Raw genomic sequence first — 27,990 nt, 5'->3', positions numbered from 1 at the left:
CATAAGCACCTCCTTTCCGCCGCGACGGTGCTTGTCAATTCGTTCTGGTTTTCTTCGAGAGATGGCGGATGTTGTTCCCCGCCGGATTTCAGCTGGAAGACTTCAAGCCTTGGATGTTCGGGACTTTGTTGTTTATGGTCGTATGGAATACAGGTATCGAGGCGGCAGGAGCGTAGGCTCGCCTCCTACTCCCCTGGTAATGACTTGTATGTGTTAATTAAGGAAGCCGCGGTGCAGTTCTGAAAAACGCTTGCACTCGCGTTTTTTGATATTGCGCGTAGCGGGTGAAACAGAATTGCTTTGAACGCGTCTGACTTCGAAGACGCGTTCCGAGTCTATTTTTGGTTTCAGGGTTCAGTTCGTGAACGGTGCTTGCTACCACGGTCTCGTGGTGAACTCCGCATAGGAGATACGTCTGTAGCAGCGTGATTTCAAGTGTCGGGTTGTGCAGGAACAACACTGACATTGAGGACAACTTTTACTTTGTGTTTCACTGTGCCCTGCCTTTTGGAACCCTCCTGTTATGTTTGCCGAACCAAGAGACCTACTTTGATATTGCTGGTTAAGCATTCCCTGGAACTTTGCTAAGGACAATACAATCCTGGGGTCTTTTATTTTTGTATGTGAAGAAAGGGAAGGAATAGCCCTGGTTTGCGGTATCTGTCCTGGTAAGGTCATACCACGTTCTCTTGCATATCTTAATACCCCTCAGATGAGATAGAGGTTACATATTGTGCATTCTCTCCCCTACTGCAGAGTGGATATCCTGCCTGTGTAAAGCAGTTCTTTTGACCAGACTTAAGGGACCCACTGGAAACACCGCTCTTTATTATTTTGTCCACTTCCCTTTTCCCCGGGGTGCGAGTCCACGCAGAGGTTTCCTCATCCTTTGTTGGGTGTCGCGCTCGGGAGGAATTGGGAGGCATCTCTTCTACCGTCATCTCCGCTGGACACCAGGTGAAGGTTAGTGGCAATTATATCCTTGAGCTGCTGCCAATCCCGACAGTAAGGGGCTGCGCCACCTGCAAGCTCAACTCCTGCACACTGGGCACTAACACCAGAGACATGCACGTACCTGCACACACACACACAAACACACACACTACACCCTGCCACAAGTCCTGCGAGCTAGGTAAGGGGCTGCGCCGTCTGCACACTCACCTACTGCACACGGGGCACTAACGCCAGAGACATGCACCACTTCAGCCACCCCTGCACACACACACTGTACACCCCTGCCACAAGTCCTGCGAGCTAGGCAAGGGGCACCGCACTTACCTCCTGCACACGAGGCACTAACACCAGTGACATGCACCACCCCGGCCGTCCCTTACACATTCCGCCACAAGTCCTGCGAGCTAGGTATGGGGCAGTTTGCAGCGTGTGCTCCACACTCGCTTCCTGTACACGGGGCACTAACACCAGCGGCATGAACCACCTCTGCCGCCCTCTGCACCCTGCCACAAGTCCAGTGAGCTAGGCGAGGTGCTGCGCGTGGAATGTGCACAAGTGGCATGCCCTGGTGCCCACTAACCTCCTGCGCGAGGGACACCAAATCCAGCAGCATGTATCACCCCAATCAGTCCCTGCACACTTTAAGTACTGCACACTTTAAGTATTGCGCACATGGTATTTGTGCATAATAAAATTCTAACGAGAGGCGCCTGCAAATGGTTCTGCGAAGTAGGTAAGGGCTTGCATACTGTGTGTGTGTGCGTTTGTGTGTACACCTGGTATGTCATGCTGGATTCCAGGCTCATTACACACCAAACACTAGTCACCCCAACAATACCGCCGCTGTCTATGCCTTGAAAGGCCAAGTGCCATTTGACGCCATGTGGACTTACGTTTTAAGCGCCGAGGAGGCTCTTGGCACCCTCGTGCCACCGTAACATGTTACTGCCACGAGGCACCAGGGTGCTAAGTGGCGCATTATGCGCCCTACCTAAAGCATGACCCCATGCTCCAGGGGCGCCGTGCTTTCTCACAGGTTGACCTGGGAATAGAAAACACTGCTCCGTTCACCTAGCACACACGGATCCAGCATGTTATGTTATGTTATGTTAGTATGAATTTGTAGAGCGCACGTTCACCCCAGGGTTTCTTGGTGCTGTGTACCGCTGGGGAACCCGTCCTGGCTTTCCCTGTGAGATGGTCCCTATAGGGCATCCCCAAGGTGAAGCCGTGCATCCCCGGCAGCGAGGGGGCCGTTGTGGAGATTAAGCAAGCTATTGCCCAGAGTTGCAGCGTGGGACCCATGGTTAGAGAGGCACTGAGGCGAGATTTATCGAGCCTGCTGACATTGGTTCTGTACCCTGCCACGTCGGGAATTGAACCCTGGTCCCGGGCCGACCTCTGCTTCTGGGTCTGCCGTCTCTAACCGGTGAGCCACACTTCTCCCCTAGGAGCTGTTTCTTTGTGTACTGGGGCTGTGCACAGGTGCTGCTGCAGTACTCTGGAATCTCACATCTATTGCACTGGCATGCATAAGCACATCTATTGCACTAGCATGCATAAGCACATCTATTGCACATCTTCTATACTAGTCTGTATATTCACACCCCCTGTACTCATCTTTATGGTAACATCTCTAGCACTGGTCCGTATAGTCACATGTTCTCCACTGGTCTGTATAGTCACACCTCTTGCACTAGTCTGTGCCTCCCACATGTTTATTTACCAACATTGAGTTGGCTTGCTTGGTAGAAGGCCTCCTGCAAAGCCGAAGTGACGTTGGGTGTACCCACCATTTAAACGCACATACATAACCTTTGCATGCTGCTATAATGGTGCTTTTAGTTAAACACATCTTTCTAGCAGTCGGTTCACCCATACCCTACTGCATCGCTTTCATACACAGCTGCACCCCCTGGAATGGAATGCTGGTAACCAAGGTTACAATCCGACTTGCAAACAAAGACTGTCGAACTTCACATGACACTGGGCAGCACCACTGCATGTGTGTTCGCCTTGCTTGTCGCACCATACTCACGTAATATACCATTGCATGCCATGCGGGCAGTCACCTCCATTAACTGCCCGCTCCTGTTTATGTTCGCATGTGTGCACACGCTTGTGATCTATTTCAATGGTCCAATGTCAAAACACAGCTCCTTTCATTCTTTGGCAGCCTCGGGATGACCCCACTTAGTTTGTAGACAGTGCAGAGATGTCGCCATTGGGAACATCTGAGAGGATCATCCCGAAGAGGCCAGTGGGTCCTGCTCTGTTCGCGCAAAGCGAATAAGCACGTGACACAGGCCTGTCCATTTAAGACTAACTTCCTGCTGGCATAAAAGGTTCCTTATCTTCTTTATGGGGGCCATCTGGACCCATAAAGAAGATAAGAAAACTTTTACTCCAGCAGTAAGTCAAGTAAGTCAGTCTGAAAAAGACGGGGCTTACAGAGAAAGAAGAACGTCACTAGGACCTCTTCTCCAATGACTGGCCACCGTTTAGGACGCCAGCCAATGGAGAAGAGGGGCGGAGCTTAACCTCGCTAGTGAACAATCCTCTATCTCATTAAATCTCGCCAGCTCGACTGCGCATGTGCGCAGTCTTTCACAGGCTGAGACCCCAAAAAATTTTGGCAGAAAGTGATGGCAAAGCGGCGGTAAGACGAGCAGTTGCGAAGGGATACCGAGGGCAAAGAGGCAAATGCAACCAGCTGTTTTCAAGCACTCGTGCTTGTGCTGGCATCCACCTTGAGGGAGCGAGCAGCGGCGCACGGGCTATCTGTTTTCAATTACCGCACTAGCCGCTGCTCGATCCCGCAAGGTATATGCCAGCACAAGCACGACTGCTTGAAAAGAGCTGACCGATTCCCAAAGGTTACTCCTAGAGCAGGGCTGTGTGCTACGTTCTAGGGGAGACCTAAAAAGGAGGTGCGAAGGGAAGTATTTTCTAAAAGTGTAACTACTAGGAGTCTCTTGTGTGGCATGTCTACAGGAGTCTCCTGTGTGGTATATGGAACATCTACAGGAGTCTCTCGTGTGGCAAATCTTCAGGAGTCTCTTGTGTGGCAAATCTTCTGGAGTCTCTCGTGTGGCACATCTACAGGAGTCTCTTGTGTGAGACATCTACAGGAATCTCTAGTGTGGCACGTCTATTGGAGTCTCTCGTGTCCCACATCTACAGGAGTCTCTTGTGTGGCATATCTACCGAAGTCTCTTTTGTGACCCATCTCCAGGAGTCTCTTGTGTGACACATCTACAGGAATCTCTAGTGTGCCACATCTACTGGAGCCTCTCGTGTCCCACATCTACAGGAGTCTCTTGTGTAGTATATGGTACATCTACAGGAATCTCCTGTGTGGCACATCTACAGGAGTCTCTAGTGTGACACATCTACGGGAGTCTCTCATTTGGCATATCTCCAGGAATCTTCTGTGTGGTATATGGAACATCTACAGGAGTCTCTCATATGGCAATTCGTCTTGAGTCTCTTGTGTGGCAAATCTACAGGAGTCTCTTGTGTGGCTAATCTTCTGGAGTGTCTCGTGTGGCACATCTACAGGAGTCTCTTGTGTGAGACATCTACAGGAATCTTTAGTGTGACACATCTACAGCAGTCTCTCGTGTGGCTAATCTTCTGGAGTGTCTCGTGTGGCACATCTACAGGAGTCTCTTGTGTGAGACATCTACAGGAATCTTTAGTGTGACACATCTACAGGAGTCTCTTGTGTCCCACATCTACAGGAGTCTCGTGTGGTATATGGCATATCTACAGGAATCTCCTGTGTGGCATGTCTACAGGAGTCTCTCAAATGACACGTCAACTGGAGTCTCTTGTGTGGCACGTCTACAGAAGTTTCTCGTGTGACACGTCTACATGAGTCTCTCTTGTGGCACAGCTAAAGGAGTCTCTAGTCTTGCACATCTATAGGAGTCTCTCCTGTGACACGTATACAGGAGTCTCTTGTGTGGCATATGGCACATGGCACATCTACAGTAGTTTCTCATTTGGCAACTCTACAGGAGTCTCTTAAGTGGCACACCTACAGGAGTCTCTTGTTGGGCATATCTGCCAGAGTCTCGTGTGTGACATATCTACAGGAGTCTCTAGTTTGGCACATCTTCAGGAGCCTCTTGTGTGGCACATCTACAGGAGTCTCTTGTGAGACACTAATACACGAATGTCTTGTGTGACACATCTACAGGAGTGTCTCGTGTGGCACATCTACAGGAGTCTCTTGTGTGGCATATCTACAGGAGTCTCTCATGCAGCATATCTACAGGAGTCTCTCGTTTGGCAAATCTACAGGAGTCTCTCGTGTGACTCATCTACAGGAGTCCCTCGTGTGGCACATCTACAGGAGTCTCTCGTGTGGCATACCTACAAGAGTCTCTCGTGTGGCAAATCTACAGGAGTCTCTTGTGTGACACATCTACAGGAGTCTCTCGTGTGGCTAATCTTCTGGAGTGTCTCGTGTGGCACATCTACAGGAGTCTCTTGTGTGAGACATCTACAGGAATTTCTAGTGTGACACATCTACATGTGGCATGTCTACAGGAGTCTCTCATATGACACGTCAACTGGAGTCTCTTGTGTGGCACGTCTACAGAAGTTTCCCGTGTGACACGTCAACTGGAGTCTCTTGTGTGGCACGTCTACAGAAGTTTCTCGTGTGACACGTCTACATGAGTCTCTCTTGTGGCACATCTAAAGGAGTCTCTAGTCTTGCACATCTATAGGAGTCTCTCCTGTAACACGTATACAGGAGTCTATTGTGTGGCACATCTAAAAGAGTCTCTAGTCTTGCAGGTCTTCAGGAGTCTCTCCTGTGACACGTATACAGGAGTCTCTTGTGTGGCATATGGCACATCTACAGGAGTTTCTCATGTGGCAACTCTACAGGAGTCTCTTGAGTGGCACACCAACAGGAGTCTCTTGTGGAGCATATCTACCACAGTCTTGTGTGTGGCATATCTACCGGAGTCTCTTGTGTGACATATCTACAGGAACCTCTTGTGTGGCACATCTACAGGAGCCTCTTGTGAGACACTACTACACAAATCTCTTGTGTGACACATCTACAGGAGTCTCTCGTGTGGCACATCTAGAGAAGTCTCTTGTGTGGCATATCTACAGGAGTCTCTTGTGTGGCATATCTACAGGAGTCTCTCGTGAGGCATATCTACAGGAGTCTCTCATGCGGCATATCTACAGGAATCTCTTGTGTGGCACATATACAGGAGTCTCTTGTTTGACATATCTACAGGAATCTCTCATGTGACATATCTACAGGAGTCTCTCGTGTGGAATATCTACAGGAATGTCTTGTGTGGCATATCTACAGGAGTGTCTCGTGTGGCATATCTACAGGAGTCTCTCATGTGCCACACCTACAGGAGTCTCTTGTGTGGAATATCTACAGGAGTCTCTAATGTGTCATCTGGCACACCCACAAGAGTCTCTTGTGTGGCGCATCTACAGGAGTCTCTTGTGTGGCATGTCTACAGGGTCTCTCATACGACAAGTCAACTGGAGTCTCTTGTGTGGCACGTCTACAGAAGTTTCTCGTGTGACACGTCTCCATGAGTCTCGTTTGTGGCTCATCTAAAGGAGTCTCTTGTGTGGCATCTGGCATATCAAGAGTCTCTTGTATGGCACATCTACAGGAATTTCCTGAGTGGCGCATCTACAGGAGTCTCTAATATGACACGTCTACTGGAGTCTCTTGTGTGGCACGTCTACAGAAGTTTCTCGTGTGACACGTCTACATGAGTCTCTCTTGTGGCACATCTAAAGGAGTCTCTAGTCTTGCACATCAATAGGAGTATCTTCTGTGACACGTATACAGGTGTCTATTGTGTGACACATCTAAAGGAGTCTCTAGTCTTGCAGGTCTATGGAGTCTCTCCTGTGACACGTATACAAAAGTCTTTTGTGTGGCATATGGCAACTCTACAGGAGTCTCTTGAGTGGCACACCTACAGGAGTCTCTTATGGGGCATATCTACCGGAGTCCCTTGTGTGACACATCTACAGAATTCTCTAGTTTGGCACATCTACAGGAGCCTCCTGTGTGGCACATCTACAGGAGTCTCTTGTGAGACACTACTACACAAATCCTCGTGTGTCACATCTACAGGAGTCTCTCATGCAGCATATCTACAGGAGTCTCTTGTGTGACACATCTACAGGAATCTCTTGTGTGACACATCTACCGGAGTCTCTCGTGTGGCAAATCTACAGGAATCTCTCGTGTGACACATCTACAGGAGTCTCTCGTGTGGCAAATCTACAGGAATCTCTTGTGTGACACATCTACAGGAGTCTCTTGTGTGGCATATCTAACGGAGTCTCTTGTGTGTCATCTGGCACACCCACAAGAGTCTCTAGTGTGGCACATCTACAGGAGACTCTCGTGTCCCACATCTACAGCAGTCTCTTGTGTGGAGCATCTACTGGAGTCTCTTGTGTGGCACATCTACAGAAGTTTCTCGTGTGACACGTCTACATGAGTCTCTTGTGTGGCACATCTAAAGGAGTCTCTAGTCTTGCACGTCTGCAGGAGCCTCTCCTGTGACACGTATACAGGAGTCTCTTGCGTGGCACATCTACAGGAGTTTCTCATGTGGCAACTCTACTAGAGTCTCTAGTGTGGTATATGGCACATCTACAGGACTCTCCTGTGTGGTGCAATATATAGGAGTGTGACACATCTGCAGGAGTCTCTTGTGTGGCATTTCTACAGGAGTCTCTCATGTGACATGCCAACTGGAGTCTCTATTGTGACACATCTACAGAAGTTTCTCATGTGGCACGTCTACAGGAGTCTGTTGTGTGACACATCTAAAGGAGTCTCTAGTCTTGCACATCTATAGGAGTCTCTCCTGTGACATGTATACAGGAGTCTCTTGTGTGTCATATCTACCGGAGTCTCGTGTGTGTCATATCTACCGGAGTCTCTTGTGTGGCATATCTACCGGAGTCTCTTGTGTGTCATATCTACCGGAGTCTCATGTGTGTCATATCTACCGGAGTCTCTTGTGTGTCATATCTACCGGAGTCTCATGTGTGTCATATCTACCGGAGTCTCTTGTGTGTCATATCTACCGGATTCTCTTGTGTGGCATATCTACCTGAATCTCTTGTGTGGCATCTGGCACACCTACAAGAGTCTCTTGTGTGGCATATCTACCAGAGTCTCTTGTGTGTCATATCTACCGGAGTCTCGTGTGTTTCATATCTACCGGAGTCTCTTGTGTGGCATATCTACCGGAGTCTCTTGTGTGTCATATCTACCGGAGTCTCTTGTGTGGCATATCTACCGGAGTCTCGTGTGTGTCATATCTACCGGAGTCTCTTGTGTGGCATATCTACCAGAGTCTCTTGTGTGTCATATCTACCGGAGTCTCTTGTGTGGCATATCTACCTGAGTCTCGTGTGTGTCATATCTACCGGAGTCTCTTGTGTGTCATATCTACCGGAGTCTCTTGTGTGTCATATCTACCGGAGTCTCTTGTGTGGCATATCTACCGGAGTCTCTTGTGTGACATATCTACCTGAATCTCTTGTGTGGCATCTGGCACACCTACAAGAGTCTCTTGTGTGGCACATCTACAGGAGTCTCTTCTGTGGTATGTGGTGCATCTACAAGAGTCTCTAGTGTGACACATCTGCAGGATTCTCTACTGTGGCACGCCTACTGGAGTCTCTCATGTGGCACGCCTACTGGAGTCCCTTGTGTGGCACGTCTAACGGAGTCTTTCGTGTTGCACTTCTACAGAAGTCTCTCGGGTGACATGTCTACAGGAGTTTCTCATGTGGCAAATCGACAGGAGTCCTTTGTGTGGCACATCTTCAGGAGTCTCTAGTGTGGCACATCTTCAGGAGTCTCTAGTGTGGCACATCTTCAGGAGTCTCTTGTGTGGCATATCTACTGCAGTCTCTTGTGTGCCATCTGGCACATCAAGAGTCTCTCGTGTGGCACATCAACAGGAGTCTCTACTGTGGCACATCTACAGGAGTCTCTACTGTGGCACATCTACAGGAGTCTCTACTGTGGCACATCTACGGGAGTATCTAGTGTGGCATATCTACCGGAGTCTCTTGTGTGGCATCTGGCACACCTACAAGAGTCTCTCGTGTGGCACATCAACAGAAGTCTCTTGTGTGGCACATCTCCAGGAGTCTCTTGTGGGGCACATCTACAGGAGTGTTTTGGGTGGTATATGGCACATCTACAGGAGTCTCCTGTGTGGCACATCTACAGGTGTCTCTAGTGTGACACGTCTACAGGAGTCTCTGGTATGGCATGTCTACAGGAGTTTCTCATGTGACATGTCGACTTGAGTCTCTTGTGTGGCACGTCTAAAGGAGTTTGTCATGTGAGACATCTACAGGAGTCTCTTGTGTGGCACGTCTAAGGAGTCTCTTATGTGACACATCTACAGGAGTCACTTGTGTGGTGGTGCGCTGTTTAAATATCGACCTACAGTAATATCGAGTTGTAAATATCGCAGGGAAAGAATATCGAAATCAAGAATAGAGACAACCAGAATATCGACCTGAAGGTAAGAAATATTGTTTTTTTAAATATCAAAGTTAGTAATGTCGATAGCAAAAATATCTATGTTACTAATATCGATATTTATATTAGTGGAATGTATTTTATTATCTATTTTATATGTTAGTGTTTATATTTTTTGTTAAGTATTGTACTGGTTTTTGAATATATGTATAACATTTTTAAAAGTTAGTAATGTTTTTTTAAGTAAATTGTGCGTTTTAGTACCATAGCAGGTTGTGGGTTTATAAGGGAATAGGATGGGAAGTAATTTAATTGTAATTGAGTAATTATTTATTTTTATTTATTGGTATTGATAATTAATTTAACGTTAAATAATTATTAATTGGTAATTAATTTTTTATTAATTGATTAGCTGGTAATTATATTAAGTGTATTAATTTACTATTGGAGTGTGTTTTGAGTTTATAGGGGAATAGGGTAGGAAGTAATTTAATTGTAATTAAGTGATTATTAATTTTATTGTTGGGGATTGATAATTAATTTATTGTTAACAAATTATTAATTTGTAATACATTCTTAATATTTAATATTTTTTGGTTTTGAAAATCAATGTATTGTTCATTAATTATTAATTTGGTAATACATTTTTAATAATTATTATTTATTGGTATTTATCATTATTGTAATTGTTAATTGATTACTATTGGCAATTATTTGTTATTGATTATTTATTGGTATTGCTAATTCATTTATTGTTATTTAATAATTAAATCATTATTTATTTAAAAAAAATATTTTAAATTATTTTGATGGACGGAGCATCTGAATCAATCAAACACTCACACCCAGTCAAAAGATCTGGGTTTAATCCATCACCGTTCTTTAGCCCACTCTGCCACCCCAGTTCAGACATGGCTATATGCAAATCAGTCTGACCCTGTGCCTCATGGGAACAGTCCAGCCCGAACTGCCAAGCCATGCCTTCCCTGGACCGGAAACAAGCTTCCTTCCCTTGCTCACTTTGCCACTGGATTCAAGCAAGCCAGGCTGAAGACGGCTGGAATGCCAGAAACCGATCCTCGGAAGCTTGTTTCCGGTCCAGGGAAGACATGGCTTGGCAGTTCGGGCTGGACTGTTCCAATGAGGCACAGGGTCAGACTGATTTGCATATAGCCATGTCTGAACTGGGGTGGCAGAGTGGGCTAAAGAACGGTGATGGAATAAACCCAGATCCTTTGACTGGGTGTGAGTGTTTGATTGATTCAGATGCTCCGTCCATCACCACCCCCTTTTGTACCACCTTGTGGCAGACAGTCACAAGCACCGGTGTTGACAATTAAGTGCCAGCGCCGAGCAGCGGAACCACCGGCTCAAATAAAGCACTGCTATTAAGAGTAGCACTGGGTAGCAACTGTCCCATCAGCTTTACCCTTGGCTGCCCCATCATTATCATTGCTTCTGCTTATCTCAATGTCTTAAAGGGGGTGAACAGAAGGGAAGCATGGACGTCACAGCCATGCTTACCTTCACTACCTCCTTGTGCTTCCTTCAGCTAACACTTTAGCAGCAAATAGAGGGTTGTTGAGGGGATAAAAGTGGGACTGAGAGTCAACCCTATGATGTCATCAAGGGCCGGGGTGTGTGTGATGTCATTTTTAAACTGAATGAATATGTTGACTATAAATTCGTGCAGCGAGGCAGTGCACAGGAATATTCTGAACAGTGTAAGTTTCACTACATACTTGTAGTAGTCTGTGATAAAAAGTAAGATATTGCGAGTTTAAACTGATTAATAGAACTAATAATAATATTTATTTACAGAATGTTCCTACCAACTCACCATCATTCACCCGAAATATTTATTTTAATAGCCCTAAAATGGCCAATAAATGGACATGTGGAAAAATCTATAGGAAAGGGCTATTTAAAAATAATAAAACCCTTGCATAAAAGGTCACATCAAGAACCTTTTCTACAGAGACCTCAAGTGACACTCATTGGGAGTGAGACTCACACATTTGGATGTCGGGATGACGTCTCACACCAGGGTCCATAAGACGCATGGCTAGGCGGGCTGGAAACTGACCTCCACTCTGTGCAGATCCCGGCTGCTTGTAAGGCAGCTCTTGACAGCTGAAGACACTACAGGAAGTCTTCGCGCGCGCGCACCACCAGAAGTACTTATCTTGGGCACACCAGAGCTCTTTTCTGCTTTCCACATTTAATCCGCCATATGCATGGATTACCCTTTCAGTGCAATGGGACATCATGTTGTTTGGTGTTATTTTATTCATTTTACACTTAGTATAAAAACATTTCATGATTCCATTGGTGTCCCTTCCAGTAATGTTCCTGCTGTCAAATGTTGTGTGACATCACTTCCTGTGTATCCAGTCCTAACAGGTCTGCCTGCATTTGACAGCTTCACCAAAGACATGTAAAGGCCCCAGGGTCAAGGGGTTAGTCAGTGTTAAATGGTTGTTTTTCACTGGAACTTTATGGGCAAGCGTGGCTTTTTGCTGAAAATGTAACAGGATGTGTTTACCCATCTAAAAAATACTGCAGAACATAACACAGTGCCATACAGAAAGGAAAACAGTACAGCTGAAACATAACAGGGTACAGTACAACAAAGCACTCAAAACAACTCCACTCAACAATCATAGTACAACACAACAACATAGCTTTGCAAAAAATGCAGCACAAATTCTCAGAGGCACAACAAGCAACAGACCATATCACCACCAAAACAAAATGCCACACAACTGTACACGAACATTCTTGCCACATATTTCCACCTCCAGAAGCCTGCTTTCATATTACGGTGGGAGAAGGTGTTCACACCAACAACTGCCTTCAATTACTACCAAAGACATGAAATTGCGCAAGTCATAATTGTTTTATGATCTGGCCCAGAACCGCTTCTAACAAAGCAAAAAAACTTTGGGCTTGGTTTTTCCTTCATACATTCAAGATTCCTGCTTTCCCCACATAAGAAAAAAAAGTAAGGGCCATATGTGTCAAGCCTTTTTCCCGTTTGCAAACGGGCAGATTGTCAGAATCGGCCCGTTTGCGAATTGGAAAAAGCCTTTTGGGATGTATCATCTTAAAACGCCATTGCAAAATAGAGAATTGCAAAATTTGCGATTTTTCTATTTTGCGAATGCAATTAAGGAATTGCAAATTGCGATCCCTTAAATGCAATTCTGGAAGCACCAGAAATTTGCTATTTGGGCTTAAGGAATTACAAATTGCCACCAACTTCAAGTTGGTGGTAATTTCCGATTTTGTTTAAAAAAGCACTTTTTTGATTTTTTAAAAGTGCCATATGTCGCACATACATGCCCTTAGAGCATGTGTGTGTGCAAAATGTGCACACATGCATATTTCAGAGGTGCAACGGGCTATTCTTTGGGCCCCCTTGCATCCTTGAAATTGCATTCTCAATTTGCGATTCTCTAATTGGTAATCCCAAATAGGGAATGTCTTCCCATTCATTCCTCTGGGCCTCCTAGCCCATAGGAATGAATGGGAAGGTATTTCTTATTTGGAATCTCAATTTGTGATTCAAAAATAAGGAATGTGTAGGGTTTGCAAAATTTTGAACAAATCCTACATACATTGCATTTTGCAATACTCTAATTGCGATTAGCTAAAATTGCAATTTGAGAATCACAAAACTCTTATTGGATACATATGGCCCCCAATGATGGATGGAATGCTGAACAAATCAAACGATCACCCCCAGTCACAGATCTGGGTTTAATATATTGTTTTTTTGCTCACCAGTGTGGACCCAGCCATGTGAAAATCAGTCTTGACCCTGTGCCCCATGGGAACAGTCCAGCCCGAACTGCCAGGCCAGGTCCTCCCTGGACCGGAAACACACATCCTGGGACCATCATTTATGTGTCTCTTGCTTTCCTCTCATAAGCAGACTTTCCCAGTGCATAATTGGTGACCCCTCCCTTAATAGTGAATGGCACAACAGTGCTTATGCAAATAATTTGGAATCAGCAGCATGGACATTGGGGCTGCTTTATGCCCATTGCTCCATTATCAGAAAATTATGCAATGTCATTTGCACTAAGCAATCTGTGTAAAACGTGTGGCCTCATTCACATTTTTGCACTTTTCCATTGGCACGAATGATTAACTTAATTTGTAGCAGACAGAAATGTCCAGAGCTGGTGCGAGCAATGACAACTAGCCCTTATGCTGTTTCCCTGGCACACTGCAAGCAAACAGCCAGTGTAACTGTGGCGGTTTTACCTGGATGTCCCAATTGGAAAACTGTAAACAATTAGAAAATCTAGCCATACATTCTTGTAAGCCTTGTTTGAAACTACAATAGCAGTGGCCTGCAACTCCTTCAATCGAAGGGTACTGGACAAGTGAATTTCCATAATTGTGAAATATCAGGGTAATAATACTCCCGTGATATAATGTCACCTTGAATTTTAGGGCCATATGTACACAACTTTGTTCTTGTGACTTCCAAACAGCGAATTTGTAGAAATTGCTATTAGGGAATCGCAAAATGAGATGTATGTAACAGTGGATTCCTCTAACAGCGATTTCTACAGACTTGCAATCGCAAAAAGGAAATCAATATTTTGGAAATAGCAAAATTACGCAATTTCCAAATAAGAAATCGCAATTTAGCAAAAGTTGCATTTTGGATGCAGAACGATTATGTCAGACCAGAAAGTTTAGGAATACAGGGTGCTGCGACTATTCTCTTACCAAGTAAAAAGCCATCGCCAAATTCACCCTGGGACTGTCAGCTTTGTATTCTACTGTGGCGGAACATGCAGGCGTCATGGGTGTAGCTTGGGAATCTAGCCACAGTGTGTGTTATGGTGCATGAGGCATCACACACTACCTGTACATTGCGTGCATGTGTGCTTTCCTATTTATATAGATGAATGCATTTCTTGAGGAGGACATATGGCAATACGTGTGCCATCAACAAAGCAAATAACATGGTGGAATTGTGCTAACCTGTGAAACATTAACTTGTCCTGTTGCAAATGCTGGAGGGGGTATTTGGAAAAGAAACATATTGGTTAAGTTTGCTAACCAAGACGTTCAGGAACATGTGAAAGAATCTGGAGAACACACTTTGTGACCCCTCGTACTCCTGTCATTGCTATGACCCCCTGGTAACTTCCAGAAGCTGGAAGGTGTGGACAAGCCATTACCTGCATGTGTGGTGGGACTGCATTGCTTCTGATTGTTGGGGTCTGAAGCAGAGGTTGTTACTCAGCAGTTAATTCAGGATTACCTGACTGCTGAGTCTGCACTTCTCATAGATCTCCTCCTCAATCTGCTCAAACATGCTGACCCTCACCCTAGGTGTCCTCTCCTGTCTCCTCCTCCTTCTCTGCCTACCAGCCAAAATCCTCATCTTCCTCGCCAGGACATACAGAGCTGCCATTCTGAAAGGGCCAGATGCAGTTTGGGTGCATTTTTACAGTTTGCACCTGTTTTTCACCTGATACAGATTGATGGCAATTGCATTTCCTAAATGGCCATTTTGTGACTATTATACACAACAAAATACCCCTCTGTGCTTCAATTTATTTAAGTAGTTTAAATCAAATAATATCCACTGAACCAAGACCTTCATTCAAAATAACAATATAACAAAAGCTAATATTTTAGACTCAATTTATTACATAAAATTCATATAAAAACATGTAACACATTACATTAAAACATTTTTTGTTAAAATCTAATGAAGATGGATTCACCTAGTCAAGGATTTTTTATCATATAATTCAGAATCTCATCACTATTCACATCTCAATATCCAGTTTCACATATATGTTCTGTACATCAAATATTATGAATTTTAAAAATATTTATACAATTGTGCATACATATAAACAAAGATCCAAAATAAATAAAACAATTTTGTGACTATTGACAATTAGGAAATCCTTTGTACATGGTGTTTGCGATTCGCTATTTGGAAATCCCTATTTGTGATTTCCTATTTAGCGATTTCCAAAATGTGGCTTCCACTGGATAAAATTCGCATTTTCCACCACCATAAATGTCTTTCTAACCTTCCGAAATTCCATTTTCCATTTCCTAATGGCCTAAAATTGTGACCCGCACCATTAGGAAATGCAAAATGCCTTCCTACATATGGCCGTTCGACCCTAAGGGGGTCATTAGGATGACGGGCGGACTTAGTCCGCCCGCCATCCTATCGGGAATAGGGACCGCTTGCCATAAGGGCATGGTCCCGATGGTGGAATTAGGATGCGCCCGCCACAGTGGCGGGCGCATCCCTCAGTTTTAACATTGTGGCGGGCGGTGCTCTCTGCACCGCCCGCCACAATGTCTAAAATTAATGTATGCATTTGCATACAAGAAGCGGCAGGCACCGCGTGGTGCCTGCTGCTTCTTGTATGCAAATGCTGGGGGGTACCACAGGTACCCCCCATGTGCACCCCCTTACTCACCTTCACTCTGGGGGCTCACAGGTGGCCCCCAGATTGAAGACCACATGCTTTTTCATGGCGGCGCGATGCCGCCACGGAAAGGCATCTCCTTTGGCCCATCATAATATGTCTGGCGGTGTCTATTAGACACCGCCACCATACTATTCCTTTTCCGCCCTGGCCGCAAGGCGACCGGGGCGGAAAAGCGGCAGACGGTCTTTCCGTCCGCCGCGGTCCCCCCGCCATCCTAATATGGCGGGGGGAATTCTGGTGATGATGTCGGGTGGATTGCACCCGCCAGGTCGGCGGTGGCTACCGCCAGCCTGGCGGGGGCAATCTGCCCGACATCATAATGGGCCCCTTAGTTTGCACAAACCTTGACAGCAAAGTCTCTTGTTAACTTGTACAGCAAAAAGCAATCTCTTCTCTACTGAACCTTGAAAAAACACCCTGGCAACAACTTGCCTGATAGAGTTCTGCAGCACTTAGTGCCCGGAAAAAAAAGAATTCTTTGAAAAAGTATTATATCTCTTGAACATTGGACATGGGAATGTGCAGCTCTCTTTTTCTAAGCGGGTAGCTATCTTATCATATCTGAAAGTGATATTTCCTTTCCTCGCTTTCTATTTGCAACCGTCCCTGGTGACTAGATTAATAATTAGGACATTTGCTTTTCTCCCTTATTGGTACCTCAGCATTACTTCATCAGAAACTGTTGAAATCTGGAGTAGTCCGAGTCTGCACCGCGGGGTAGTGGATCTTTAAAAATGGTTGATGGTGTCAAATCTGCGTTTGTGTTTAGCATATTCTTAAAATCCAACCAAAAATGTCTTGGAGGTTCGGACAGGGGGTCTGGACATAACTTTAGATATTTTCAAATGGGAGAAAATCTTTATGATGCTATTAAACCTTAGCTTAAGATTAACACATCACAAGTTCGTTTTATTAGTTTATAATGCGTTCTTGGGATGCTTTATGGATTACAAGTTTCAAATGGAGGTACAGAGCCCTAACAAAGAGAGCTCAACAACAGAGGACATTCAAGGCATCAGCAGAACAGCGCTGATGCCAGTCTGTAAAAAAACACAACTGTGACTCAGACTGGTCATGTTAGCAACTTTGGCTCGGTCTCATACATGCACCTTCATTTCCCATAATTTTAAGGGCAGCATTGTTGAGCCAACAAAGCCCTCCTGTTGACTGGGCAGCTCCAGCTATTACATTTCCTTCTCCTAATTTTGCCAAACATTGACTTGCTTTTCAGCCAATAGGCAAGACTCAGTAGTTATCTTGCTTTGCTCTACAAAACCATCCCCAGGAACAAAGATGAAAACAGCAGGTGACAATCCTTCTATACCTGCACCCTATAGAGCGGTTCAAGGTGTTTTCAGTAAGAAAAGAGTAGATACCCTTCCTCCCCTTCAGGCTTATGACTGAGTCATTGATTTGATGCTGGGAGGGCATACCTCATGGAAGAATATATCCCTCAACTGTGAGGGAGAATTAGACATCACCAGTACCTGAAAGAGAATTTGGAGTAAAGCTTTATCATACATTCAACATCTCAGGCTGGGGCTTCTATCTTCTTAATTTCTCAGCTAATTGTAAATACAGACTATGCATTGATTATCGAGAACTAAATTCCTTTACCATCTAAAATTGTTGCCCTCTCCCGTTCATCTCAGTCCTACTCAATCAGGTCAAGATTGTAAGATATTCATCAAAATTGAGTTGAGGGGAGCAAACAAACTCGAGAGATAATGAGAGGGGGGCAAATGTAAAGCCTTAAATACAAGGTACGTCACTCCTAATATTTAGTTATGCCTTTTGAACTTTGTAACACCCCAGATGCTTTTGTGATAGTCTGGATGTTTACATGGTGGCCTCTTTGGATGACATTCTAATGCACTCTGACACATAAGAGCAAAATCCCACTCATGTCTGTGAAACCTTTGCCACAGTTAGAAAAAAGATTATTGTACGCTAAAGCAGAGATATGTCTGCTTGAAGTCTCCCACATCACTTCTTGGATTTAGGGATCTCTGGACATGGAATTAGTATGAACACATCCAAGGTGAAAGCAGTTCTGGAATAGCTAACTACTCAATCAGTAAAACAAGTACAAAGGTTCATAGTTAAAACAAAAAGAAAACATGCACAGTACATTCCAGACTTTTCTAGCATCGCAGAACCCACTGTCTTGCTAACTAAGAAAGCATCTTCCTTTCGTGAGTAAGGGGAACAAGAACAAGCATTTGTAGAACTCAAAGCAGTCTTTACATCCACACTAATATTGAGATACCCTGATGTGTTATTGCCTTGTATGGTAGAAATACATTTGTGCTCATTTGCAATAGAAGCAACGTACTCACAAGATGAACCCTAGACTCGTGCTTTGCATCCTGCAGCCTACTATTCTGGCACACTCTCAGGAAATGAAAGGAATGCCACTGTCTGTGACATAGAATTACTAGCAGTCTAAGACATATTCTGACACTCTGGCATTACCTAGAATAAGCATTCACTGATATCACAGTGAGGACTGACCATGAGAATTCACTGCATCTTACTTCCATGAAGTGTGAATGACTGGCATGCATAGTAGACAATTTATTTAATGATTTAATTATGTTGTCACATATTGAGACTGCAAAACACATGGCAAAGCTGATGCTTTTTCAAACAGAGGAAGCTGAAGGGCCCTGCACACCACTTTGCATTCTCTTTGCAACAACAAATAGAGGAGAAGATCTTTTAGAATTGATAAAAAAAGACACATTAGAAAATTGAGATTTAACAGAGGATACTAAAGGAACAAGACAACAGGTCATTATGGGAGGAATTATTACATCGAGGAGAATCTTGAGATCAACCCCATAGGCCTGCTCGACAAGCTGCCACAAAATGAAGTCATGACTCTCCGCCAGCTGGGCATCTAGGGTTAGAGTTGATCACTCACTGCTGAAGACCACATCCATGGATAAGATCAGAAAAATGAAAACACAAACTCAGCTTCCTGCAATGCAAATGGAGGAAATCAAAGGGTGAAAACGACAAATACAACACAGCTATAATAGAGCAAATGAAGCAGCCTTCAGAAAGACATCACCACCCCACACGGATTATTGATGCTGACTGCCAGGGTTGGATAGGGATAAAAAAAAAGTGGCCCACATTTGCATAGTGCCTTTGCAAAACACTACTTTGGCAAAGTTTTTTTTTTATAAAAGGGGGCGGGGAGTAAAAAAATACACGGATTCGCTTGCACTAGTGAAACGCACCTGAATACAAGTGAGGCCACTTTTGCTCCGGCCCCCTGCCCCCGCTCAATAGGCATATGTTAATCGGCCGGCCCCAGCAAGAGAAAGGGAGTGACACCTCTGCCCTTTTATGAAAGGGAGGTAATTGAGGCCCATCTGCCTCCAGAAAGGCCACTCAGGCACCTACTGGGCCCTGGTGGCATCCAAACAACGCAGAAACCGCCAAATCGTCCCCTCCCCTCAGACTGCTTAAAAAAAGCAGTCCACAGCTGGAACTGGACACCGGCCCCTCGGGCATTGCCCGAGTGCCCGTATTATCAATCCGACGTGCTGACTGCCCATCAAAGAAATTCCACAATATTCTGGAAGAATTTCTTACGCCAGAATGTCAAAACGCAGAGACCGCATGACTGCACGCATTTGAGGACAAAATATCTATTATTATTATTATTATATTTAATTTTATAGAGCGCACAGCTACCCTGAGGTTTCCCGGCGCTAAACCAATAAGGAGAGTGTACAGTAGCAGAAATTAAAGATCAAAGAGCCACGTTTTGACATCCCTTCTGAATTTTAGATAGTTGGATTCCGTCCGAATGGAAAGAGGAAGAGAATTCCACAGGGATGGGGCCAGAAAAGCAAAAGATCGACCTCCCATTCTAGCTCTTTTCGTCCTGGGGATCCGAAGTTTATGTTGGCTAGATGAACGGAGAGTGCGGGAAGGAAGGTACGGATGAATAAGAGATTTCAAATACTGGGGAGCTTTGCCAGTGTTAATTTTGTGTACAAAACAAAGAGCCTTGAATTTGCATCGATTGTCAATGTTTAGCCAGTGAAGACTACGACGGTGCAAGGAAGTGGAGGATTTGTAGGGTAGGTTACATAGGAGACGAACTGCCATGTTCTGAACCGTTTGTAGTTTTCGAATGACCTCTTTGCCCGCACCCAGGAAGAGAACATTGCCATAGTCGAGGCGAGATGTTATTAGCGCCTGGACTACGGTTTTCTGGGTTTCAAGAGGAAGCATCCAGGTGATTTTCCTCAACCATTTGAGGATGGTTGTACAAATGGAGGAGACTCTCACGGCATGTTGTCTCATGGACAGCTGATCATCGAATATTATTCCCAGGTTACGAGCAGTTTTCGAAGGGTTGGGAGAGGTGCCCATTTGAACAGGCCAGTGGGAGGGTCCCCATAAGGCAGGATTGTTGCCAAATAGGAGGAGTTCCGTTTTCCCTCCATTCAGTTTTAACTTGTTATTGTACATCCAAGACGCAATATTATTAAGTCCGTGACAGAGGGACGATGTGGTGGAAAGATGACTGGTGGAGAGGGAAAAAATAATCTGTGTGTCATCTGCATATGAGAATATAGAGAGCCCTGCCTGCTCTGCAATATCCGCTAAGGGTCGAACATATAAATTAAAAAGAAGGGGGCTTAGGATAGAGCCTTGTGGGACACCATATGCAGATGTATGAATTTTTGACATAGATGTAGCCGAAAAGACTTGAAATGTCCGATCGGACAGAAAACTAATGAGCCATTCAAGGGCAGAGTGAGAGATGCCAGATGTTTTTAAAGTGTTAATCAGAATGGAATGGGAGACCGTATCAAATGCGGCACTTAAATCTAATAGAATAAGTGCCACGGTCTCCCCTCTGTCAACCAGGTGACGAATGGTTTCAGATACTCCCAGCAAAGTGGATTCTGTGGAAAAACCAGAACGAAAACCAGATTGTGAGGGATGTAGAATGCTGTGAGATTCAATATGGCTGGTAAGTTGCTTATTTATATGTTTTTCCAGGATCTTGGAATAGACAGGAAGCAGGGAAATTGGTCGGAAATTGGCAGAAATACTAGGATCAGCATTGGCCTTTTTGAGCAATGGTACAACCATCGCATGTTTCCAGGAACTAGGGACCTTAGCCTCCCTAAGAGAAGTATTTAATAGATCCACTATGAGTTTTAGGGAGGGTGGGTCAAGGGTAAGCAAGATTTGAGGAGGGAAGGGATCAAGAGGGGAACCAGATTTAATGCTTTTCACTAAATTAAGTAGTGTGGAAGGAGTAAGTGGATCCCAGACCTTAATCTCCGCCCCTTCCAGCTGAGAGAAGTCTGCGGCCATAGAAGCAGAAGGTTCAGAAACTGGACAAGCATTAGATGGACCAAAGTTGGAGTATATACTCTCGATTTTGGAGACAAAGAAGTCTGCTAAGGAATCACATTGTGATTTATCCAAACAAGGGGCCTTGGGTTGACTGGTGGCACCCGAGATTTCCTGCACTACCTTGAACAAGGCTTTAGGACGATTTTGAGCGTTCAGGATAGATGAATTAACATATTCTGTTCTGGCAGTTTTGCATAGAGAATGGAGTTTTGCTTATCTATGGAACTGACTCAAACATTTAACGGGTCTACATTAATTATAACACTCTTCTAATGCACGACAGCAACACCATAATGATAAGCAAAATCATTCTCCCATCTCTCACCACCTTCAAAGCCCTCTTTGAAAAACAATCCTATGACATTATCAGGGCATGCAGGCCTCCAAGATCACCTTCAGACCCAGCTGCTCTCTAAGGTCTTCAGAGATGTCCTTCGAGCAACCTGTGGAGGGGGAGTAGCCAAAAACATACTGAATGCCTCTTTGTCACTCTAATCTACCCGAGATGAAAATATATTACATCAGTGCTCAACTCAAGAAGAAGTATCTTGACCCATCAAACCAGCAAACTACAGGTCAAATTCTCATGCCCCATTTCGTTTTTAAAATATTTTTTTATTTCCATGCCCCATTTCTAAGCAAACTATTCAAAAGAGCAGTTTTAGAGGCACCTGGTGGGTACTTCTATCAATTTGGGAAATCTAAAACTCACAGAGAGAAGAATAGAGTGACCATTCTGCTGATTCTGGCTACTTTTGACACTGTCCGCCATCAGACCCTACTATGCAGACTACATTGCCTCAGAATACATGAAAAAGCTCTAAAATGGATTGCCCCCCACCTCAAAGACAGACAGTGGATGGTAATCTTAACACGTCTCATATCTGCCTCTCACACCCAACATTGTAGCATTCTTCAGCCGTCCATCACCTTTCCTATTCAACATGTACCTACCCCCCTACCAGACCAGGCTGAGAAGATGGTTCAACTTCACATGCTTCAGATGATATGCAAACCATTCTAAAAATGGATGGCTGAGATGATTTCTATAAGTCAAGGCTTGATGATTGCCTCCACACCATGGATACATGGGCGATGAGTAACTACCTAAAGCTTCACACCCTTAAGGCAGAGGTCATGTCCTGTGGACAATGGCTCAAACACCAGCCTATGGCTATATAGCCCAAGGAACCTGATGCCCAGCCAGCCAACCTAGGAGCAACCAGGGACTCAGATCTTTCTCTGATACCACATGCCAAAGAGCTCACAAGGAGTCCCTTCTTAACGATGAAAACACTGTGTCTTGTCAAACCTCATACCTTGGGTACCAATAAAATCTACAAGCTATACTTGTGATCTTTGACCTTGACTATGTCAATACGTTATACGTTTGAGCCCCTTTTTTCAGCATACCCAAAACTCTGTGGCAAAACTCCTCCGCTGCCTTCAGCACAGAGTACACATGACCTGCAAACACTTACTTGTATGCCTAGACGGTAAATGTTCAAGGTACTTTGCATTGCCAACAGAGCTTCCCAAGGAAAAGGACCACTAGAACTAGTAATAGTAACCGAGGACACTACGCTCCCCACTAGCACCACAAATTGTCATACTGCCTTACAATAAGGAATCCATAGGAGACTCTGCTTTCTATGGGCAAGCCGCCAAGCTCTATATTTGAGTCATCAAGGAACATTTAAAGTTTAGAAGAGAGGTGAAACCATGGTTGTTTCCAAGATAATTATATCAGCTGCTGACCTAAGGATAGAATCCTGAGCTATGGCCATTCAACCTGAATACATACAGTCGAGAGCTCTGGAACAGTTCCAATTATCACATCACGCTAAAAAAGGCAGACCCATGCAATCTACCTGAACTGGGGAATTCCGCCCAACACACCACTGCAATGACCGTGCCACATGGAGGCCGTACTATGTCATCCCATCCATAAGATGCGCCTCTCTGCTCAATATAGGAATTCCAGCTGCCACTTAGCACCTAAAAACCGACTTCCAGGTGCAGATTAACCACATCGGTGCGGTACGATTTACCGCCGGGTGCTGACCCCTAATGGAAACGGGCGTGGTCATGACGGAACGGTTCCGTCATGAGCACAGCTCAACCGATGCTCCTGACGGAACCGTTCCGTCATGAGCACAGCTCAACCGATGCTCCTGACGGAACCGTTCCGTCATGAGCATCGAAGGGGCTAAAGGGGTTGACTGTGGTGTAGCAGCTGTAACTCCGTGCTCCTGTTTGTATCCATATCCACCTGTGAAAGCCCTTGGCTATCAAGCAGTCTTTCCTTCTGATGTTCAGAACATTTACAACTGTTGTTAAGTGAGATTAGGTAATGTGGACATTGGGACACAGCCTATGACAGCCTTTCTTGTAATTCACTTCAAGTAAAAACCTTTGAAGGGAAAGACAAGCACTCTCTGGAATATTTACTGTCCCTTTGTGTCCAGTCGTAGGTGGAACCCATCATACACAGTGACAACCTACACATCGTCAAATTTCATAAACCAGCCGGACCACTCCGAGGACATGATGGCCGCAGCATGTACTCGCTCCATAACTGTTATGTCTAGAATCAGAATAGAAGATGTGGCAGGTCAGAGGCATGGCTGGTGGAAGCAAATAATAGCGAACTAAAGTGATGAGTACATGCGCCGTTAGGGCCATATTATCAAGAAAGGGCGATACATTATCGCCGCTTTTATCTGCAGGAAACTGCCGCTAAAGCAGCGATAATGCGCTTGATAATATGCCCTTGTGAATTCCCATAGAAGCCCAGGGTAACACCAGAACTTGGGTTTTTATGGGAATTCCCAAGGGCATATTATCAAGCCCATTATTGCTGTTTTAGCTGCAGTTTCCTGCCGATAAAAGCGGTGATAATGTATCGCCCTTTCTTGATAATATGGCCCTAACTGCGCATGTACTCATCACTTTATGCTGAAGCATAAAATAATCCCATATGCTAAGTAAAATGCAATTTAAAGGGCAGCTGTTTTCATCTACCACCAGTCATGAGTGATTGGTTTCACTTTCTGTTTCTATGCCTCAATTCTTTGTAAGATTTCAGGACCCAGATTTATTAAGGTTTTGAGCTGCCTTTGTACCGACGCCTGGCGATGCAAAACATAGAATGAGATTCACCAAGGCCACCTTCCTTGGACCTGCTTGGCTTGGTAGATCTAGAGTAAGGCAAGGCAGCGCAAGCTGCTGCCTTATGGCACTCTGCGCGGTGGGCCTTTACAGGGAAGAGCATGGACGTTCCTGCGGCTTCACTCATGTACTCTGAAGCATTCCTAAACTTAGCAACACTGGTAGGCCTGGGATTGTGTCAGGAGTGTACGCCTTCCCACCAGAGGAGCAACAAGGAGAAATTTTATCTCACGAGTTCCTCTTTCCACTTGTGCTGCATTCTGCAGCATGCTTAGGAAGAGGGAAATGCCGCTATGGTTTGTTTTTGTGCAGGAAGACGTCCCTTCCTGCACAAATAGAATCCTACCCGTAACACACACAACATAGGTCCTTGGAGCAAGGGGGCCTGCATCGGTGCTAGGCTGCAGATTGTCTGCCAGCAACTGTAAGGGACAGAAATGCAAAACTCTTGATAGGTAGGTCGAATTCCTGCCCTCTCCCTTTCACGCAGCACAACGCAGGGCAGGTTGTCTTGCTGCAAGCTGTCTTGCTGCAAGCTGTCTTGCTGCAAGTTGTCTTGCTGCAAGCTGTCTTGCTGCAAGCTGTCTTGCTGCAAGTTGTCTTGCTGCAAGTTGTCTTGCTGCAAGCTGTCTTGCTGCAAGCTGTCTTGCTGCAAGACGTCTTGCTGCAAGTTGTCTTGCTGCAAGTTGTCTTGCTGCAAGTTGTCTTGCTGCAAGTTGTCTTGCTGCAAGCTGTCTTGCTGCAAGCTGTCTTGCTGCAAGACGTCTTGCTGCAAGTTGTCTTGCTGCAAGTTGTCTTGCTGCAAGCTGTCTTGCTGCAAGTTGTCTTGCTGCAAGTAGTCTTGCTGCAAGCTGTCTTGCTGCAAGCTGTCTTGCTGCAAGTTGTCTTGCTGCAAGCTGTCTTGCTGCAAGCTGTCTTGCTGCAAGTTGTCTTGCTGCAAGTTGTCTTGCTGCAAGTTGTCTTGCTGCAAGCTGTCTTGCTGCAAGCTGTCTTGCTGCAAGTTGTCTTGCTGCAAGTTGTCTTGCTGCAAGCTGTCTTGCTGCAAGCTGTCTTGCTGCAAGACGTCTTGCTGCAAGTTGTCTTGCTGCAAGTTGTCTTGCTGCAAGTTGTCTTGCTGCAAGTTGTCTTGCTGCAAGCTGTCTTGCTGCAAGCTGTCTTGCTGCAAGACGTCTTGCTGCAAGTTGTCTTGCTGCAAGTTGTCTTGCTGCAAGCTGTCTTGCTGCAAGTTGTCTTGCTGCAAGTAGTCTTGCTGCAAGCTGTCTTGCTGCAAGCTGTCTTGCTGCAAGTTGTCTTGCTGCAAGCTGTCTTGCTGCAAGCTGTCTTGCTGCAAGTTGTCTTGCTGCAAGTTGTCTTGCTGCAAGTTGTCTTGCTGCAAGCTGTCTTGCTGCAAGTTGTCTTGCTGCAAGTTGTCTTGCTGCAAGTTGTCTTGCTGCAAGTTGTCTTGCTGCAAGTTGTCTTGTTGCGTTGCGTTGCCTGATACATGTTAACTGTGGCCTCTGATCCTTTTACTTTTATTACTTACACCAGACAGTGTCTTCCAGTCTGAGCACTCTCATGTAATTAGCTGAGGACACCACAATATGATGATGAGAGCTGCAAAAAGAAGCAAACGCCTTTAAATAATTTTCGTTTTTGAGCCTGTCCACATATTTGGACATACAATTGTGGATTATAAACATAACGTCTGTTTGTAAGCATCACACGGCTCTTCCAAAACTCCAGAATGATGAATTCGAATAGGAGGCTGAAGTGCCTTGTCTGTCTTCTTGGATCGCTACAAGTGATGTCATGAAGGCTAAAGGTCACATGATGTCACTTCCTGGGATATCACTGGGGGGGAAAGCCATGTAGTGTCACGTCCTACAGTATCACCGTGAGGGTCACCCTACCCATGGAAGGGTGAATAAATATTTTAACACAGTTGGGGCAGCATGCCTCAGACATGGAGTAGTTGGGGTGACTTTTTACATATGTTCTGAAACTGCCCACAGCTGGGGCCCTGCTGGATGAAGTCACGACCCCAGTGGTGGACATTACCAAGAAGGGGATTCCCCAATCCCCTGTGCATTGATTACTCAGCTGGTTCCCACCCATGGCTAAGACCAAAGTTACTACTAGGTTCCAGGACTAGGCCTTCATCCTAGCAGAACTGGAAGTTGCAAGACGCTGAAAGGCAGCTGGGGCCAATGGGTCATGGTGTGGAGTAGAGAGCTGGGGAGATGGGTTGGATCCAGAGGCGAGGTGTTTCATAGTGAGGCCAGGCTCGTTGCTGGGGCCGGGGGAGGCGCTAGTGGACTGTTTGAAGGACCCAGATCCCTGCCCGGATGGATAAAATTGGTCTCCAACAGAGAGCACGTGGGAGGTAGTTTGGAGACGTTGTGAGCAGTAGAGGCTCCTGGACGGAGTACTACGGGGCGGTGAGGCGGGGGAGGGGTTGGTGGGGGGTAGTAAACTACAACACACGGCCAAACCAAGGTAAGTACATAAATTAATAAATAAATAAAAAGAATTACATCGCACACGCTGCATCGCCATTTGGCGTTGCAGCGTGTGCAATGTAATTCAGTTTATTTATTTATTTATGTGCTCACCTCGGTTCGGCTGTGTGCCGTAGTTTACTACCCCCCACCCTGCTTGTTTAGGGGATGGACATGGGCCTAAAGTTTGGGCCCACCAATCGCTAGACCAGTACTCGTCAGCTTTTCCAAACAGGATGATCTCCGTCTTACTTCCATTTAGTTGCAGGCGGTTGCTGCCCATCCAGCTGTTGATATGGATCATACACTTTTTAAAATGGGTCGTTGTGTCTATGGGGTCAGGGCCAAACGTAATTAACAGCTGAGTGTCGTTCGCGTAGGACACCACCTCAAATCCATATGACCTAATTTCCCTGGCCGATGGTGTTACATAGAGGTTGAAAAGCATAGGACTCAAGATGGAACCCTGTGGAACTCCTATGCTTACAGCCCGACTACATGAGGCCAGGGTGCCTATTTGTACTGTTGTTGTTCGGTTCATAAGATAGTTCCTGAACCAGTCAAGGACCCTTACCCTGACTCCCACCTCCCAGACCCGTTGTTCTAAAACGCTACGGGAGATGGTATCAAATGCGGCTGACAGATCCAAAAGGACTAGTATGGCTGATTGCCAATGCCAGCCTGATGTTATCAACTACCTCTACTACTGCTGTTTCGGTACGATGTGCCGCCCTAATCCCGGATTGCCATGGATCAAGAAGTCCATGGCTTTCTAAATGGGTGGTAAGCTGTTTATTAACCAGGGACTCGAGTACCTTTCCAAAATATGGCAGCACTGAGATTGGGTGGTAGTTTCAGGGTGCCATTGGGTCAGATGCGGGCTTTTGTAGGATGGGCTTTACTTGAGCTGCTTTCCATCTGGTAGGAACCGTAGCCTGAGCTAGAGACAAGTTGAATATCTCTGTGAGTTGAGCTATAAGAA

At 45.4% G+C, this 27,990-nt stretch overlaps 1 pseudogene; it reads left to right on the top strand.

Moving 5' to 3' along the window:
- The first annotated feature begins 61 nt into the window (after nucleotides 1-61).
- Nucleotides 62-25,775, top strand: LOC147725985 (uncharacterized; annotated as a pseudogene).
- Nucleotides 25,776-27,990: the final 2,215 nt, after the last annotated feature.

This window comes from Lissotriton vulgaris, chromosome 3_1 (genome assembly GCF_964263255.1).
Source record: "Lissotriton vulgaris chromosome 3_1, aLisVul1.2, whole genome shotgun sequence".
In the NCBI taxonomy this organism is placed as follows: Eukaryota; Metazoa; Chordata; class Amphibia; order Caudata; family Salamandridae; genus Lissotriton; species Lissotriton vulgaris.
The sequence above is the reverse complement of the archived record's forward strand: the minus strand, read 5'-3'. Positions and strand labels throughout refer to the sequence as shown.